This window comes from Rhinopithecus bieti, unplaced genomic scaffold (genome assembly GCF_001698545.2).
Source record: "Rhinopithecus bieti isolate Rb0 unplaced genomic scaffold, ASM169854v2 scaffold_40803, whole genome shotgun sequence".
Classification (NCBI taxonomy): domain Eukaryota; kingdom Metazoa; phylum Chordata; class Mammalia; order Primates; family Cercopithecidae; genus Rhinopithecus; species Rhinopithecus bieti.
Window position 1 is genome coordinate 972,560 of NW_016816762.1, and position 18,603 is coordinate 991,162.

Consider the following 18,603-nt stretch of genomic DNA (forward strand, 5'->3'; position numbering starts at 1 on the left):
GGTGGCCCCTGAAATGCATCACTTTAGTCGGCTGTTCTGTGACGCCGCAACGAGGAGCCACCTGGGTACTGGGCCTTCAAGAGGAGGGACGTGGGAAGCGCGTCCGGGCCAACTCTCGAGAGGGTTTCACCCCTGCCCAGTGCGGGCGCTGCCCGCTCCCTTCCGTCCCCGGGCCTCGCAGGCCGCCCCGGGGGTGCTGCCCATCCCCACTGACCTTTCTAGGCTCTTTGGACCCTTCGGGGTTCGCGGCTCGCAGAGATGTGTCCGCCAACATCTCTTCTTTGGTCCGTAAACAACTTCACTCTCAAGGAGGCAGCTCTGGCCTCTCAGCAGGTGCGGCCTACACTGATGTCCGTCCGGGTTTGACATCCTTCCCCGACCCGACAGGAGTCCCAGCCCCCTCGGGCCTCTGACTCTCAGGGGTCCCGTAAGGATCTCCGCTCCTCTCCCCTCGCTCCTGGCTCCCCTCCACTCTCACACACCCACAAAAGCACAGGCGCACACGCATGTACACGTGCAGGCTTGGCAATCTGCTTCACCTGACGCACTCCGCCTGCCCAAGGCCCCTCACGATCTCCCATTTCCTCTGCCATCATCCCAGACAAAAAGCTGTGTTATTTGTTGTTGCTGCAGGAGCTGGGGAGGAGTGACTGAATAACCACAGGATTTAGTCTTGATGGCAGAATCCCAGAAGCCAAATCCACGTGGTGAATAAGCTGCTGATCTTTCAGAGCACACATCCCCTGGAGATTCTTTCCAATGCTAATATGAAAGTTTACAACCATAACCCATCATCAGGCCCAAATATATTACTTACTGAATAAATACACAAGTTACAAGCAACACACAAGAATCCAAAATTATGTCGTTTTTTTTAGTTGCAAAGATAAAAATGTTGTAAACACCAAAATTTAACAGCTTTTCTCATGGGGAAAAGTGGGGAGTTGGGGATAACAGATGATTATTATTTTCTTCTCTACATATTGGCAATTTCCCAGTTACTACAATTGAGCATGTCTTATTTTTATAATAAAATGCCAAAAGTATTTTAAATGTTAAAATGTAGAATGGTAACATAATCAAGTATATGCAAATAAATAGTCATTTTTTACATTTAAAATGTGAGAAATTCAACTTTCAAATTTGTCCTAACAATGACAGTAACCAATGTTTACTAAGTTCTGACACTGCATGTGGGCGCTGTTTTAAGAATTTCATATGAGTTATCTTATTAAATCCTCACTATCATTTCTCCATTGTACATCTAAGAAAAGGGAGTTGTAGGAGGGTATAAATGAAAAATAACCTCCTAAGCCCCACCACAGCCAACTGAATGGACCCCCTCTTGGCCAAGGGGACCCCAGAAACCTTAAAAACTGAGTTATCAGCCATGGTGGGAAGGGAGGTCAGACATGCCTCACTAATACGCTTTTGCCGTTTAGACACAACAACTAATCAGCATTAATGTTAAGACAGAGATCATAAGACTGACAGAATGGACTCTGTGGCAGTAAGATACCAACTTATAAACAGGACCTTAGGCCATGCCAGGCATGAGTTAAGTCATGCACCCCTATACTTAAAAGAATAAACTATATTTTAACTACTTGGAGAAGGTCTTATGATTCATGTTTCACATTTTGTACTTGAGTAAAGAATCTTACTGTGAATCTCTCAAATCTTATCATGAGTTCCTCAGACTGTTGATGTACTAATTAATACGTAAACGACTGACCTGAAAAGGATACTGATTTGTTTCTAAATCATGACGTTTCACTGATTGTCTTGTGCATACGCAGAAAACATTTTAGCCTGTATGTTGTCATCCGTAGCCATTGATTGTAACCTCTATATCATCCCTCCAATGAAAAAAGACAACTCCAATATGAGGAGTCCCCTTCCCATTCCTCAACTTTCTTATAAAACCACTGCAACTTGTAACAGACTTTGGAACACACCCAACTTTGTTGGTGTGTCTTCCCCATTCAATCTTCAGATTTGACTTTCAATAAGCCATTATCAATTTCTGCCTCAACAGCCTTAACTTTGGTCCACAGCAGTTAAGATCGTTGCCCAAGATCATACAGCCAATGGGATTCAAATCAAGCCATCAGACCCAAGAGCAACTGTTGCTTATCACTATACTGCCTCCCAGATCTGTGATAAAGAAATAACTACAGTTTTCTGGCAGTGACTGTAAAGTATCTACCAAGCAGAGGACCACTGGTTCAAATGCCTTGGATTGCAAACACCAGACAGTGGCTTAAGCAAACCACATGGTTAAGCAAACCCTGTTCTGGATCACATCATTAGCAACTAGACATCTAGCTACAGCTATTAAATCCTGAGGTTTACAATTTGATTTCTATCCCATACAAATTAGCCAGGGTCTTCCCTCCCACATCTTTCAGTCAATCTATAGTAATTTCACTACACTGTGGGTTTAGCAATTATCCAAATAATTGACAAAGGTAAGAAGGGGTGAACAACAGGATGGGCCTCCCAGTACCTCCTGCAGCAGCACCTGGACTGGATTCTAAATTCCTCCTTCCAGAAAGAAGCTGCACCCCAGCCCAGATTCAGCTGAAAGCCACAGCTGCCAAGAGGCAGTCGGAGCGCTGGGCACCTCTCTGTGCACCCCTCTGTGCACCCCTCTGTGCACCCAGGAAGCCTCAGGAGGACTTCCTCAAGCCGAGTGGATGCCTCACTCAGAGCCCCAGGATCCTTGACCCCTGACCCCACAGTGACCTGGAAATGCCTGGTAATGCCAGAAGTAGCGCTTTCCAATTCTGAAGGCCCTCAAAATGCTTGCTCAGCCCATCTTCCTCCTTTCCTGGGGCGTGGGAGTGGTGGGGACATGAGAGGCAGAAAGATGAGGACACCATCAGGAGGTTTTTCCTTACTGGAAAATGAGAGGAAATCCTCTTCCACCGCTTAAAATCAAAAGGGGATGCCCATATTCCTCTGGCAGGGGTCTCCCATCATCCCCCGCGAGGCCTTCCCATTATCCCCTGCGGGGCTTTCCCATCATCCACACAGGCCCTTCCCATAACCCCCAAGCGGGAAGTTCGCGCAAGTGCCGCTCTGCAGGGAGGAGTGAGGGCCGAGGGGAACGCCCTCAGGAGAGTGGAGGGCAGCAGTGGCCGCGGTTCCTCTGCACTTCGTTTCTTCAGTAAGAAATGATCTTCTTGTCCTTCTTACGTATAAATGGAGCGATCCATTTCCTTTTACCCATTAACCCCTTCAAAAAGAAGAAAAACAGTCCCAGGCTGGCCATGGTTGATCTCTGCAGCGGGGCTGGTCAGGGTGCCTTCTGCTTCCTGGTGGGATGGCCAAGGCCGGGGAAACTGTTGAAACCACCCTGGGGCTGCCTTCTGTATTTTCCACAACCTTCCAGGCCCACCTCCCAGCTGGAGGCCCTGCAGCTTGGCAGTTGCCATGGCGACTGAGTCCCTAAGTGTGTCTCTTCTGAGCTCTCCTGGACAGTGTGGAGGAAAGGCCTTAAGAACTGACGGGCTTCGGTAAAATGCAAACAGATTTTTTTTGAAGTTTTGTAGGCACCGTTCAGTTAAAAAGCAGGGACTTTCAACAAAATGAGTTCAGGCCTATCTTAACTATAGAACTATGAGGTTGTTTATTAGAATAATTGTACTCTGGTAAATTTACCAATTTCATATATATGCATATTTATGAACAAATATATTAGGGTATATAGATAGAAAAAGTTCTATCTACATGTACAATTGAAAACTTTTTAAAATAGTGTTGGTAGTATCACATATTAGCATTTAGAGGATAGAGACAGACCCGGGATTGGAGCCCTAGCTCCATATACTTCTTTCTGAAGTCAGTCTACTCATCTGTAAAATGGGCTGTTGTGAGGTCAAAATTAGATATTCATAATGAGAGTAGCACAGTGCCTAGCACACAGTAAAGCACTTAGTAAATGGGAGCTATTACTATTAATTGTACTGTTGTTAATCTTAAAATAGGTTAAGTACTTTTTGGCTATCAGTATGTTTGGGGGAGAATTTTAACTCAAGTTTATCTTAATCGTTTTCAGTAGAGGTTTTTTCTTGAAAAGAATCAAACTGCCAAAGATGATTCAGTCAGATAGTTGTTTGTGACAATCAGAAGTTAGTCTGTGATGAACAGATAGTTTTAATGCTCATATTCATTAGCACTAATATACATAAGGGTGGGGAGAGACTGAAGCTTCTGGAAACATATAGACAGGTAGATTCTTAAATGTAAGTAGGTATTTGTATTTTTTTTTTTTTTTTTTGAGACGGAGTCTCACTCTGTCGCCCAGGCTGGAGTGCAGTGGCGGGATCTCAGCTCACTGCAAGCTCCACCTCCCGGGTTTACGCCATTCTCGCCATTCTCCTGCCTCAGCCTCCGGAGTAGCTGGGACTACAGGCGCCCCCCACCACGCCTGGCTAGTTTTTTGTGTTTTTTAGTAGAGACGGGGTTTCACTGTGTTAGCCAGGATGGTCTCAATCTCCAGACCTCGTGATCCGCCCGTCTCGGCCTCCCAAAGTGCTGGGATTACAGGCTTGAGCCACCGCGCCCAGCCGTAAGTAGGTATTTGAACTGTTTGTGGATTATGTCTCATAAAGTTGGCACCCAGCAAGGAGGAAAATGCCAGATACACACACGCCCATACCTGAGGTATGTAGGTCAATGGAAGGCTATTGAAACACAGTTGTCAAGAGAGAAATGTAAATTATTTTTCACCCAGGAAGTGAGATTATTCCATGATGCATCATAACCAGTAGGGGAAATAGTTTAGTGGACACCTGTGTGGAGACAAGAGATGTCAGAAAATTGAATAAACTCAAATTTCACGTTGGGTAGCAACTCAAGGACATATCTCAGTGCTTGGCACATAGTAAGTGCTCGACCAACACAGGTTTATCAAATTGAGTGTTAGATATTATCTATCTTGCAACAGAGCTGTGCTTTATGCAGCACTAGGAAAAGAGAAAAAAGTGATGTGAATTTTTTTTTCTTTTTCTTGTTTTTTTTATTTTTCTTAACACACTCTATTTTCCGAGGGCTCTCTCAGGATATCAGTTGCTTAACTACATCTGAGTGTCTTCTAGGTAGAGTACTAGGGGATTACAAGGAAATGAGAAAGAAATTACAGACCCATTTGGGGGCAAATTCTACATAAATCTACACTGTTAAAAAAAAATTACCAGGGCTGGGTGTGGTGGCTCACGCCTGTAATCCCAGCACTTTGGGAGGCCAAGGTGGGTGGATTGCCTGAGCTCAAGAGTTTAAGACTAGCTTGGCCAATGTGGTGAAACCCTGTCTCTACTAAAAATACAAAAAATTAGCTAGGCGTGGTGGCAGGCGCCTGTAATCCCAGCTACTCTGGAGGTTGAGGCAGAAGAATCGCTTGAACCTGGGAGGCAGAGGTTGCAGTGAGCCGAGATCGCACCATTGCACTCCAGCCTGGGCAACAAGAGTGAAACTCTATTTCAAAAAACAAAACAAAACAAAAACCAAAACTATTATGCCTTCTGGCTACATGTTAATCCTTCATTCCAAAGTGGAGGTCACACTTTCCTACTGGTGGATATGCAAGGTTGGTTCTAGTTTTGATATCGCAGATAGCCTCACTCTAACCAGCAGTTGTGGTGGGAGATCCTGTGCTACATGGGGCTGTACTTTTCAAGATCTAAGGGTGGATCAGATTTTCTAGAAAAGGGACAGGGAAAGAGGTGGCATGCTGAACCACACGCTCATGATTTTCCCAGAATAAGGCTCCCCCTGCCCAACTTTTAGAAAGGTCATAATCAAATAAGATAATGAGAATGAAATGATTTGGAAGTGCTATAGAAATGTAACATGTATATTTAGCTCAGGTTTTAAAATCTTTTAATTATTTAATATTTGATGCATACAAAAGAACACATATTCACATATGCCAGCAAAATAATACAGTGAACACCTGTGAACCCCTGCCCAAAGTAAATAGATGAATGAGTGAATGAAATCAATATGAACATCTGAATGCATAGATCTTTGTCTACATCTCAAATTCAGCTCTTTGGATTGCAGGTTTATAGAATTGAGAAATTGCTGAGCCTAAATACATGTTGCTGCATTGCCTCCGAGAATGGCCAGACCTATTCCCACTCTCACCAGAACAGAGTGTGTGACTCACGGCTCCCTCCCCTACTGTAAGTCATTTTTCTTCTTTGCTAATCTGATGGACAAGACAGTGTCTCATAGTGACTTTAGTTCGTATTAATATTTCTTTGATTATTTGAGAAGATAAGCATTTTTCCCCAAATGCTGATTCTTCACCTATGATAACCCTTGTTAATTATTTAGATTAGTTTTTTGCAGGCCACTTTCATACATCTGTATATGTTATTTTGTTTCTGAAATGTGATGCCCACGTTTCTCTACCCGGTGAACAATTTGTCAACTTTAATACCTTACCAGATGTAACCATCCTAGGGACGCTGTTTCTAACTGCTGCCAGCCCCTTCTTACCATCTCTCTGGTTGTACTTCTGATGCATTCCCTACACAATTATAACGTGTTTCCAGGTCAGCCTCCCTAAGCACCTCCCAAGGCCTCCACCCCACAGTCTGGCACAGAACTTGACACGTACCAGATACTCAAATTATTAAATATTACTGAATACTTTTAGAAAGTTGGGAACATACAGTAAAGTATAATGAAGAAAATAAAGATAACCAATAATCTCACTTCCCAAAGATAATAACTACTGCCATTTTGGTGTGAATCCTTTCATGCTTTTAAAATGCGTATGTGTGTCTATTTAATTGAAATCATTCTGTTTGTCATTTACATTATCACATGTCATTATATGGTGAACATGTCAAAAAAAATTTTCCAAAGTGTTTTAAAGACAATAGTATTTCACCTTAAGGATATACCAAAATTATTATGTTACAAATGTTGGATAAGAGAATGAATGAAAATGTTTAATATAAAGTTGAACAAGGTAGGGGGTATTACTTAAGGAAATTATGCTCCTTTTTTTTTTTTTTTTTGAGACAAGGTCTGGCTCTGTCATCCAGGCTGGAGTTCAGTGGCATGATCACAGCTCACTGCAGTCTCAACCTCCCAGGCTCAGGTGATCCTCCTGCCTCAGCCTCCTGAGTACCTGGGAATACAGGAGCCTGCCACCACACCTGGCTGATTTTTTGTATTTTTTTTTTTATAGAGACAGGGTTTTGCCATGTTGCACAGGCTCAAACTCCTGAGCTCAAGAGATCCACTTGCCTCAGCCTCCCAAAGTGCTGGAATTACAGGTGTGAACCACCACACCCAGTCTCCATTTTGTTTTTAAGAAAACAATGTTTCAGGTGTCTTTCCTCAGTATCTCATTCACTGGCGTTTCTTGGGTGACTACCAGAATTTCCTCAGCTCTGGGTACTGTTGCTGTCCTCCTCTTGTGGCACTGGCATACCTGCTTGTTTGAACTGCCTTTCTCCTCTCCTCAAGCCCATTTGTAATTATCTAGTTACTAGGACAAGTCTCTAAATAGTTGTGGAGCAAATATAGTTATCAGAAGAGCTAAATGAACCATTTCCCTCTCCCTCTACAAAGAGGAAAGCCAGAAAGATTTTAAACTGGACTGGCAATTTTAGGTTTCCCAGAGCTGGCTTTGTGCTATCTGATCACTGAGGCCCTGCACTAGGAGGCACGAGACGGGGCCTCTGGCAACCACATCCGGGTGGTACTAGAACAGCTCAGTGCTGTTATCTATGACCTCAGAACAAAGTCTCAGTTCAGGGGGCCTAAAAGAGTTTCCCCACTGAACAAGAATGGAAATGTGAAAATATGTATTTATTAAACAAGATAAGTGAAGATTGTTTCATTTAGAATGTGGTTCACTAATGTATTTCTTTGATTACTTAGTTATCTTGGTATGTTCCGAATATTGTGGCTTTCTTTTTAGCAGTTCTTTATATTAATACATTTAAAGAGGGTCCCAGAAGTGCACCAGGCTTTAGGATGGCTAGAAATGGGGAGATGGGCTGGTCATTTTGGGTCATCTTGGCCCTGGTCTCAGTTCCAAGGATGTGTTGGAAGAAAGAATAGGGGTGATAGCTTAGGAAACTCTCTGGAGTGAAGAGGCAGCTTGGCTTTATTAGGTTGTTTTCTTCACCTTAATCCTGAACACCTTTTCAAGCCAGCTGGCAGCAAGCTGGACATCAAGGTATGTGTTTAGTTCTAGAAACTTCTCTATGTGTGTCATGATATTTTCTTTTGTTACTATTTTAAGTTATGCACATATATGATATGTATTGTAATGTAGGAGAAGAAGTAAAATTTATACAGTAAACGGAGAAAAAGGACCCAGAGATCAATAACTCAGCCTCTGCCTATGCCCAGCATTACCCAATAAGACAAGCATCTCACTCCCAAGTTCACTACCAGAATAAATGAATTAATTGACTCTAAAAGGGTTTTGAGAACAGTTTCAAGTTATTATTGCTTATGCTTTCTCCCCTGTATTCCAGATCCCACAAAAAAGCCACTTCTTGGGCTGACCTTTTTATCATCCATCTCAAACTCAACAAGGGCAAAACTGAACTTCTTTCCTACACACACCAGCTGCCCAAACCTTCTCTTTTCTTTATTTCCTTATCTTAACGAAGGGCCCACTTGCTACTGGTTTCCTAAGCCAGAATCTGAACATCATCAATGTCTGGGACCAGTTCTTTCCTTCCCTCTTCCCCAACCAATCTCCAAATCCTGGAGATTCTTCCTTCCAAATTGTTCCAAATCCATCTACCGTTTTCCATTCCCACTGCTTCTTCCTTAGTCAGGACACCATCATCTTCTGCCAAGAAGACACCAACAGCCCAGGTGGTCTCCCTGCCTTAGTCTCACTCTCTTCTAATCTATTTGCCACACTGACCAGAATAATCTTTTAAAGCCATACATCTAATCATGTTGTTCTTCAGTTTAAAATCTTTCAGTAGTAAAGTCCAGACTCCCTCATTCGATTATTAGGCTCCGAATGACGTGGCCACCAAGTCCCTCCCCAGCCTCTTCTCTTGCCTTATGTTCACACACTGCACTCTCTGCTCTGGCCATAATGACTTTCAGTTCCCCAAACCTGACTTTCTCTAGGATTGCTGGGCCTTTGCCCACGCTGTTCTCTGCTTGGAACACCTTCCACTCTTCTTTTGGGTAACTCGATGCCTTCTCCAGCTCTCAGCTCAGCTGCCACTTGCACAACCCCATAGGCAAGCTTATCCCCAACCCTTGTCTGCAGCGTCCTCCAGGTGACTGTGTCTCCCAGGTGGATAGCCCCTGAAGTAACCCTCCACACTCCATCACTGTTGGGCAGTTGGAAGGCTGGAGAGGCATGATCCCCCAGAGTCGACCTAGATCCTTGTGGCTTCAGCCCCCAGCAGGTAGGGAGCCCACTAAGCTTCAGCTCTACAGCAGAGACACAGCCAAGGCTACTGGTGTGTGCAAAATATTGACTTGTGAAAATTACAGTATCCAAAACATGATTTTTTTCTAAAAGCGCTTTTTAAATTTTGTTTTCTGAAAGTTACAACCAGAAAGTGTGTGACAGGTTAAGGATTTACGGGGATTTTAAAGTTATGTCATGTGAGGCTCTCTGTAGTTTTGTACCAACTAAATTGTTCACTTCCTAAGAATGAGGACCTCTCCTATTCATCTTTGTAATAGGGACAGTGTCTTACAGATGAAAACATTCAATGACCCTACATTCATCCAGTTTCCAGGAGAAGAAACTGGAACACAAACTGACTGAATGTTCCCCATGTGACAGATTTAATAAGGCTAATGTTGGTGAAGTGGAGGCTGCGCAGGCAGTAAGAGGATTCTCTTGTATACTTGGAAGGTGAACATGAGCTCTGGCATCCCAGGCCTAGTACAATGTTGATACCCCTGAAATGAAAGTGGCATTTCTGTGTACTCTTACAGATGTTCCTTCATTTGCCATCAGAAGGATAGCTGCGAAGTGATATATAGTAACTTTGGAGGCATATTTTATTTTTAAACCTCTATTAACTTTGTGTCAAATAATCAAAGCTTAACAGGATGTATATTAAAGATGGTGGGAGGGAATCAAACTTCATTTTAGAGAAAATAGCAAATCAAAACAAGCTGATACAAGGGACTTTATGGCTCTCTCCTTCCTTCAGCTCCTGATATGAGTCCTAGATTGATTACATATTCATACTGATTAGCTGTGCTTTCCAATAATTAGAGCAGCCATAAGCATTTGTACACTAATTTACAGTTCCTAAAGCATCCTTAGGAATATTAGCATAAATATTTATTGAATGTCTCCTGTGTGCCAGGCATGATTCTATACATGATAAGGATTCACTGATTAATAAAACCAGTTAAAAAATCTCTGCTTTCGGCCGGGCGCAGTGGCTCAAGCCTATAATCCCAGCACTTTGGGAGGCCGAGACGGGCGGATCACGAGGTCAGGAGATCAAGACCATCCTGGCTAACACGGTGAAACCCCGTCTCTACTAAAAAATACAAAAAACTAGCCGGACGAGGTGGCGGGCACCTGTAGTCCCAGCTACTCGGGAGGCTGAGGCAGGAGAATGGCCTGAACCCGGGAGGCGGAGCTTGCAGTGAGCTGAGATCCGGCCACTGCACTCCAGCCTGGGAGACAGAGCGAGACTCCGTCTCAAAAAAAAAAAAATCTCTGCTTTCATGGTGCCTACATTCTAACACCTTACTTTCCCCGTTCATCCATACATCAACCCCACAGAGTCACACTAGGAAAACTGGAGTTCAGGAGAGTAAATTGACTTTCATAGGCTCCCAAAAGAGTAAGTTTGGGGTCCAGAATTTAACCCTCACTCCAAGGGTCCAAGTCCCACGCTTTTTTTTTTTTTTTTTTGCTAGCTCAGTATTCCACTGTGGAATCTAACTGATGCTCAGGAAAGAAATCTTGAATAATAGGTAGAGAATATCATATTCAATAAGTTTGCTTTTTTTTTTTTTTGAGACAGACTATCACTCTGTCACCCAGGCTGGAGTACAGTGGCACAATCTCAGCTCACTGCCACCTCCACCTCCTGGGTTCAAACAAATCTCCTGTCTCAGCCTCCCAAGTAGCTGGGATTACAGGCACATGCCGCCACACCCAGCTAATTTTTTGTATTTCAGTAGAGACAGGGTTTCATTGTCTTGGCCACACTGGTCTTGAACTCCTGAGCTCAGGCAATCCACCTGCCTTGGCCTCCCAAAGTGCTAGGATTACAGGCGTGAGCCACCACACCCAGCTCAATAAGTTGCTTTTATTATTGAGTTACCTAAGTCTTTTTTTAGAAAGGATTTCAGTTATAAGAGTTAAATACTAATGGTCTTAACCATAAGAGTTAAAACTATAAATTAACTGGAAAGGAGCAGCTGCCTGGAGGAACCCAGGGCATGTGCCTTCTGATGGCCACAGTGAGTGCTGAGGTCTTCAGTGTAGGCTGTGAAGGGGACTGGCTGCCTAAACTGTCAGCCACTGGTGAGTAGGGTAGATTAAGCTGATGGAGCAGAAAGTCTCACCATCCAAAGCCATCCTTTCCCAGACTCCACGTCTGATGGGAATAGATAGGCAATCCGTGAAAGACTACTGAAGTGTGTGTCTTAGTCCATTTGGGTTGCTATAAAGGAATCCTCGAGGCTGGGTAATTTATAAAGAAGAGAGGTTTATTTAGTTCATGGTTCTGCACGCTGAACAAGAAGCATGGCACCAGCACCCATTTCTTGCGAAGGCCTCAGGAAGCTTCCATTCTTGGTGAAAGGCGAAGTGGAGCAGGCCTCACACAGTGAGAGAGGGGAAGGAAGAGAGAGAGCATGGAGGGAGGTGCCAGACTCCTTCTAATCGGTTCTCACAGGGACCGATACAGTGAGAACTCACTACTGAGAGGATAGCACCAAACCATTCCTGAGGGATCTTCCCCCATGACCCAGACACCTCCCACTAGGTCCCACTTCCAACAGTGGGGGTCAAGTTTCGACATGAGATTTGGAGGGGACAAATACCCAAACAATATCAGTTTGATAAAGAGGATATGAGTAATTTCATTCTCCCATCAGTGTTTAAAAGAACCATGTCCATAAATCATCCAATGCTGGCCCAGAGGGAACTTTAAAGAACAGCCCCTTAATTGCAGCCATGCAGTTTACCAAACTGGAGCTGGACTGGAGAGCATGCCTTCCTTTTTTTTTTGAGGCAGAGTCTCACTGTCACCCAGGCTGAAGTGCAAGGGCACCATCTCAGCTCTCTGCAAACCCCGCCTCCCGGGTTCAAGCAATTCTTCTGCCTCAGCCTCCCCAGTAGCTATGATTACAGGTGCCCACCACCACGCCTGGCTAATTTTTGTATATTTAGTAGAGACAGGGTTTCACCCTGTTGGCCAGGCTGGTCTCGAATTCCTGACCTCAGATGATCCCCCCGCGTCGGCCTCCCAAAGTGCTGGGATTACAGGCGTGAGCCACCATGCTCAGCCTAAGAGTATGCCTTTTTGAAGACCCCATAAAAATTTTCCAACTTGCTTATCTTATGTATCTGCACTAGCTCAATTGCGAGAATGACTCCCGAGTTGATGGGTCAGTTTCCTGTTTCCACATACCTGACCTCATTCTACCTATGGGCACAAAATCAAGAGGAATTTACAACAGATGGGCTCAGGCAACAAGTTAGCCCCAGAGTGGAGCTCAGCTACAGAGGAATGCTTCACTGAAAGAACTGTAAGTCCCTGAATTCGATTCAAGACTTTATCAAGTCCTACTTCAGTTAGGATCCAGTTTACTCCCCAAAGACCCATGAGTACTCTCTCAGTTACTATTTCCCTTGCCACACATATAGAAGAAAAGCAAGAAAGTTACTCTGCTGGGAAACACTGCCAAGGGGTCTTAGAAGCAAGAAAATTTGCCTATTTTATACAGGTCGTTTAAAGAGAACCACCCTTATAAATGGGTGTTTGTCCCCTTATTATTTCAGGATACTTGTAAAGCTCCTCTCCTCCAAATATGTCTCTAATTCGAGTATCACAGGGTCTAAAATTCTACCAGTAAAATGCCATTACCTAAATTAAGCACAGCCTTCTGTCTTTATGTTGATATTTCTTTAAATATCATGCCTGTAGTTTTAAAATGAAATGACACTAAAGGTATATAACAACAAACAGCTGGACCTGGCTTTATCCCTTCAACTCCTCTGTCTCATTCCCCAACCATTTTCTACTCTTTTACCCATTTCTTTTGGTAGTTCCCTATATTTCTAAATAATATAAGTAAAGTATGAGTTTTATGTCCAATTTTAAAGGTTTTCTATGGACCTTTTAGAGACGACATCTAGTTATCTTACATCCCTTGCCACTTCCCCTGACACTGTAGGACTGACAGGTCTATCCCAGCCAGGGTGACTCAGACATTGTTTTTCATGGCCACTGCCTGTTCTTTATGATCAAGGAAGAGAATGCTTTGGAGGAAACAGAGCTTTCATACGTTAATAGGAAGTGAGTCAAAAGTACTGCAACTGAAAGTGTGGCATGGGGTAGGGAGCATGGCCAGTCTCCTCGCTGGGGTTCTATAGGACTGGGAACGCCTACGCCTTCACACCTAATTATGTTTGCTGGATTGCGTTACAGTTCTTCAGTGTGTGGACTCTTGTCGGTTTTATATCTGTAGGCCAAGCACAATGCCTGGAATACAGAGCATGCTTAATAATGAGAGGCTTTTCATTGTATTTCTTATCAACAACACTAGTAACTGAACATAAATCACCCTTCCTCGCTGGTCAGTGCACCATACAGCTAGAATTCTTGCTTTTTCATCAGTGGAGATAAAATGAATTTCTTTTCTCCATGTTAAGTAATCAGGTTCTGATTTTCCCTTTTCTTTCTCTCTAATAGTGTTTAATGCTCTAATGCTTTCTAAGCATGAGGCATTTTCTTGAGCTCTGAAGCCTAATATCCTCAAAGCCCCCTTCAGGGAAACCTCAGTTCCTTGTCAGTCAAGGCCTGTCACTGGCTTTGCCTTGGCCTTCTCCGGGAGAATGTCTGCTCCTTAAGTTGATGGCATACATAACATGCTCTTGGTGAAACAGAGTGAAGAAAGCCAATGCAACTTAGGAAGATCATCAAGCAAACTAGGATAAGCATTACGGGAATCCTAGAAGGAGCAAAGAAAGAAAAGGAAGAGAAAGCTTATTTAAATAAATAATGACAGAAACTTCCCAAATCTGTAAAGGGAAATGAATGTCCAGATCCATGAGTCCCAAAGAGCCACAGATAGACTAAATATAAAGAAATTTCACCAAGATACATTATAATCAAATTCTCAAAACTTAAAGAAGCAATTTTGAAAGCAGCAAGAGAAAAGCAACTTGTCACACATAGAAAACCCATAAGACTGTCAATAGGTTTCTCCGCATAGCCCTTGAAGGCCAGGAGGGAGTGGGATGATATATTCAGAGTGTTGAAAGAAAACAACCAACCAAGAATATCATACCAGGCAAGGCTCTCCTATAGAAATGGAGAGAGAAAGACTTTCCCAGACAAAAGCTCTGGGAGTTCATCACCACTAGGCCACCTTACAAGATCTGCTAGAAGGTGTTATTCCAGTTGAAATGAAAGGACGCTAACATTATGAAAACATATAAAAGTACAAAACTCGCTATAAAGGTAAAAATGTAGTCAAATTCAGAATACTACTACAGTGGTGGTATGTAAATCACTTTTAACTCTAGTATAAAAGTTAAAAGACAAAGGTATTAAAAATAATTGTAGCTACAATAATTTGTAAGTGGATACACAATACATAAAAGATGTAAATTGTGATATCAGTAACATAAAATATGTTGAGATGGGGAGAAATTCAAGTGTAGGATTTCTGTAGGCAGCTAACGTTTTATTACTGGAGTGCAGTGGTGTGACCTCAGCTCACTGCAGCCTCTGCCTCCTGGGTTCAAGCAATTCCCCTGCCTCAGCCTCCCGAGTAGCTGGGACTACAGGCACATGCCACCACGCCCAGCTAATTTTTTTGTATTGTAGTAGAGACGGGGTTTCACCACGTTGGCCAGGATGGTCTCGATCTCCTGACCACATGATCTGCCCGCCTCGGCCTCCCAAAGTGCTGAGATTACAGGCGAGAGCCACAGCGCCTGGCCTAAAATGTTTTATATAAGCATCATAGTGACCACAAAACAAAAACCTGTAGTAGAGATACAAAATGTAAAGAGAAAGGAATGAAAGCATACCATTACAGAAATCATCAGATCAGAAAGGAAGATAGTAAGGGAGTAAGAAAACAATAAAGGAACTACAAACAGCCAGAAAGCAATTTTTTAAATGACAGTAGTAAGTCCTTATCTATCAACAATTACTTTAATGTAAATGGATTAAATTCTGCAATCAAAAGATAGAAGTGTCTGAATGGATATTAAAAAAAAAAATCTATGTGCTGCCTGCAGGAGACTCATCTTAGCTTTAAGGATACACATAGGCTGAAAGTAAACGCATGGGAAAAGATATTCCATGCAAATGGTAACCAAATAAAGAGCAAGAAAGATACTTATATCAGACAAAACAGACTTTAAGTCAAAAACTTCATAAGAGTCACTATATAATGATAAAGAGATAAATTCATCAAGAGGATATAACAATTATAAATGTATATGCACCCAACATCGGAGTACCTAAATATTTATTAACATAGCTCAAGAGAGAAATGGCAATACAGTAATAGCAGGGTACTTCAGTACCCCATTTTCAACAATGAATAGATGGCCCAGACAGAAGACGAATAAGGAAACAGTGAACCTGAGCAACACTGTAGAGCAAATGGACCTAGCAGACATATACACTCCTTCCACCAGCAGCTGAATGCACATTTAAATGTACACAGAACATTCTCTAGGATAGATGGTATGTGAGGCCACAAAACAAGTTTTAACAAATTTAAGAAGATTAAAATCATATCAAGTATCTTTTCTGACCACAATAGTATGAACTAGAAATCAGTAACAGGAGGAAAATTGGAAAATTCACTAATATGCAGAAATTAAATACACACCTGAACAACCAGTGGGGTCAAAGAAGATATCAAAAGGGAAATCAGAAAATTCCTTGAGACAAATGAAAATGGAAACAACATACCAAAACTTATGGGATGCAGCAAAAGCAGTACTAAGGGAAGTTTATAAAGAAAATGTGGTGTATATCTATATGTACACAATGGAATACTATTTAGCCATAAAAAAGAAGGATTTCGTGTCATTTGCAACAACATGGATGAACCTGGAGTACATTACACTAAGTGAAATAAGCCAGGTACAGAAAAACAAATATAGGCCAGGCATGGTAGGTCACGTCTCTACTCCCAGCACTTTGGGAGGCTGAGGCGGGAAGATTGCTTGAGCCTTGGAGTTCAAGACCAGCTTTGGCAACATATCAAGACCCTATCTCTACAAAATTTAAAAAATTAGCTGGGCATGGTGGCATGGGCCTGTAGTCTCAGATACTCAGGAGGCTGAGATGGGAGGATCACTTGGGCCTGGGAGATCAAGGCTGCAGTGAGCCTTGACCACTGCACTCACGCCACTGCCCTCCAACCTGGGCAACAGAACAAGACCTTGTCTCAAAACAAACCAACCAACAAAAAAACTAACAAAAAAAGAAAAATATGCATGACCTCACTTATTTGTGGAATCGGAAAAACTTAGAACTCAGAGAAGTAGAGCATATAATAATGGTGGTTACCAGGGGCAGTAGGGTGGGAGAAATGGGGAGTTGCTGGCCAAAGAGTACAAAGTTTCACTTAGGAAAGATGAGTAAGTTCTAGAGAGCTAATGTACAGCTCTAATGTATAGTTAGTAATAATACATTGTATACTTGAAATTTGCAAGAAGAATAGATCTTAAATATTTTCACCACCAAAACAAAAATAATGTGAGGTGATTGGATATACTAGCTTGACTGTGGCAATAATTTTACAATGTATTCATATATCAAAACATCACATCATATACTATAAATTATGTAATTTTTATTTGTCAGTTATATGTCAGTAAAGCTGGGGGGGGGGGCGGGAAGAAGCTGTCTCGATGTGATGACCGAGGTATCCTATATATCCTGAGCTCGTATTATTGCCTTTCAAATGTAAAAGCTGTAGGTGATGAGATGTCCCAAAGGTTTTAAAATCAGGAATGTCAAGATCAGATTTTGCTTTAGGAGGGCAATTTGAGGCACCTTAAAGAGTGGATTGCAGGAGATAGAACTTGGAAGTGAGAACACTGTCGCACAAGTGCAGAGAGAGAGGAGTAGCCTCGAGCAGAACCAGTGGCAAGGGCCTGGGCTGCAGAGACCATTGGAGAGAGGGATGGGAGCCACACTGGGCTATCACCGGGAATGGAGAGCTAGAGAGGAGAGAGAACTGGCAGAGGGGGCCTGCGGAGAGAAAGAAGGTCTGAAGAAAACCTAGCCAAAAAGAGAAGACTGGAGCCCTGGGCCATCTGGCTTGTGGAATGAGGGGCCAGCAGGCTTCCTGTGGCTGAACCCTGCGTGGCAGAGAGGTGGGCAGGTTTTCTTTCTGCCTGCAGAAGGCTTCTCAAATGCCTAACAAAGTGATGGATTTCAGCAGCCCAGCTCAGCAAAGAGAGACACAGATATCAGAGTGTTCTAGAAACAAAGCAGGGCCCCAGGGGGAAACTGTGAGGCCTAGCAGGGCAGGGAAGCCCAACACAGGGAAGAATGCCTTCTCCTTTCTCCAGAGGGAAGCTCAACGTGCCTGGGGGAGGTCCAAGGGGCACTGGCCTGTTGGGACATTTACAGCCAGGCCTGAGATTGGTTTTATCCTTAAGCATTGTTTTATCCAGGGGCAGGCTTTTTCCCGGAAAATTTCCCCTCTGCCTCACTTTGCTCTTCCCCAGGAGTGGGCTGGGAGCCCCCTCTGCTCTGAAGCCATGCCGGGGGTCCACTGTGGGTGTTCGGCAGTAGCTTCTAGGGGACTGGCCAGGCGCCTCCCTGGGGCTGCCTAGGGAGAAGAGTTGTTTCTGGGGTGACGTGGGAGCCTGTGTGCCAGGGCACTGGCCGGCAAGGATAAGAACCCGGCGGGCTCCGCTAGCCTAACAGGGAGCCGCCTCTGTCACGTGCCTGCGAGGTGGGACACAAGCGGGCTTACAAGTTGGTTCGACATAGCCAAATCCGCGTGCCGCATTTCCACGCTATGGAGTGCTGGTCTTCATGACTGTGCCCCTTGACATGACACAATAGAAATAAAAGCCGGGAGGCCAAGGAAAGGCCCTCTTTGGGGGTGGGGGCGCGGCGGCATGTGACCCTCGCCGCTGTGGGGAAGACCCGCCTTCAGGACGGAGCGCCAGCGGTGCAGAGGCCCCCTGGGACTGCCCGGAGGCCAGTGGGGAGCGGGCCAGCAAAAGCCCGTGCGCCCTCAGAGCCGGGGAAGGCGCGGGTCATGACCCGGGTTCGCCTGCAGAGGCCGGGCAGCGCTGCAAGGCGTGGGGGCGCCCCCGCCCGGTGGCTCCGGGGCTGGTGCGACCCTGGGCACGCCGGGACCGGGGCCGGAGCCGGGGGTCGCGGCGGCCGGGGA

At 44.0% G+C, this 18,603-nt stretch overlaps 1 protein-coding gene across 6 annotated transcripts in view; it reads left to right on the plus strand.

Annotated features, from left to right (window-relative positions):
• The first annotated feature begins 3,055 nt into the window (after window positions 1-3,055).
• SLC37A1 (solute carrier family 37 member 1) overlaps window positions 3,056-18,603 on the plus strand; it is an 83,738-nt gene continuing 68,190 nt past the window's right edge. For all 6 annotated transcript variants that reach the window (XR_001882078.1, XM_017855199.1, XM_017855203.1 and 3 more), the window contains exons 1-2: window positions 3,056-3,172; window positions 6,070-6,191. The gene's annotated coding sequence lies outside the window, so the exon portion shown is untranslated. The remainder of the gene's footprint in view (window positions 3,173-6,069; window positions 6,192-18,603) is intronic.